Raw genomic sequence first — 1782 nt, forward strand, 5'->3', positions numbered from 1 at the left:
ACAGTAGGAACTAGCTAATGGATGCTGGCCTTCGTGCTAAACTCATCTGTTCCCATAACGTTTCAGAGTATTTAGAGATCTTGTGGTTGAACACACCTTTTGTTGCTAGTTTTGCCGGATAATAGGAATGTAATTCTTAGACATCATCACCTTTGCTAATGGATTTCATGTGAGACCCTCCACGCCGTCCGATCGGCCCAGCTGGCGACTGATGATGGAAGGGGCTGTGTCAAAATGATACTGGAGTGCAGAACAGAATGCGATGCTACTAATAATGCTACTGTTGTGAATAGATGCATGGCATAGCAGTCTTACGATGAACTGGCAACAATATGGAGATCAACTTCTTTCATGTGTGACAGAACCTTCTAAACCTCAGCCCCCTACGGACCATGTAGGTGTGTTTTCGCCTGGTCATGCTTTGCCAACTTGTTGTCTGCCAAAACTACATCTATGTACTCGTCTTGCTACAGAATGGACTCATGGACACAGATAGTTTAGTCGAATCACTGATGTCTTGTAGAAACCTTGTACCTCCACAAAAGTCAAATTCAGGTATCGAAGAACTAAGTTATCGTGGATTTTTGTCCAGTCGCTGTCTCTTGTGCTCCATGCTAACACTTGAGCATACACCATATTCATATTGTTGATAGTTTGCTCTACATTAGTATACATTATGCTGAGGGCTTTTAGGTTCCATACTAAAAATTTAGCATACACAGCATCGAGTGCCTGTAGGCTGATATTAGTGTCCAAAAACCAAGATTGTGAGAATTTAGCAACTCTAAAAATACATGTTAAATAACACACAGCTCTGTACGTTTTATGTAGGAGATGGGTAAATTTTGCGAGACATATGACATAAAATGTCTTTAAAAAACTGTTTTGGACCACATTTCCTGAAGATAGTGGGCGATGGTGGAGTATAAAGTGTTGGTGTTATGCCCATTATCATTTTCAGCTACTGGCGACATAGACGATTTTGGTGTGTTATGTTGTGATTACCAAGCAGATATGCTAAACAAAGGAATCCATCTAGCAAAAACTCATTGGATTCCTTTAAAGGGATAGTTCCCTCATTTTGAGCTATGTGATATTATTTCATTTGCTACAATGAGAGGAAGATAGCACCACTACTGTCCTACAGAACAGCTAGAAGGGGAGTGAAATAATATCACATAGCTCAAAATGAGGGAACTATCCCTTTAACAATATATTTTCATTGAGTTGTCTTTTTCATGGAGTCACAAAACACGAACATGGATGGACAGAGTGCCATGGGGACAAGAGGTTTCAGCAGAAGGTTTCAACAGGACATCACGTCTTTGCAGATATGGGCAACACTGTTGGCTTCTTCATCATATAAAGGTGCATACAGTGTGTGTGTGTTGTGTAACACACACCAGCGCCTGTTACACATTCATCTTTTTTTTTTTTTTTTGTAAATCAAAACTGGTGATTGTCCCATGTATGTGTTAAACTGTCTAATGGAAAAAACTGTTTTGTTCCTGTTGTTAGTTTTTGTATCCATGAAGACGCACGCAATCATGTCAGTTTGTAGATTGTGTATCAAGTCCGATTTTCTAAAATCCAATTTTAAGCTACTACAGCTAGAAGGATTCTACTTGGTAATTTAAATAATGCACAATTACAGTAAGATAAAGTATATTGTTATTAAGGAAACCAAGATACTGTATAAGCAATATGTTATTTTAGTCAATAAAACAAAAAAGAAAAAAAGACAACATAAAAAGCGTAAAAATGATTAAAATGTGAAAAACA

The sequence above is a fragment of the Myripristis murdjan genome, chromosome 18 (genome assembly GCF_902150065.1).
Source record: "Myripristis murdjan chromosome 18, fMyrMur1.1, whole genome shotgun sequence".
NCBI classification, from domain to species: Eukaryota; Metazoa; Chordata; class Actinopteri; order Holocentriformes; family Holocentridae; genus Myripristis; species Myripristis murdjan.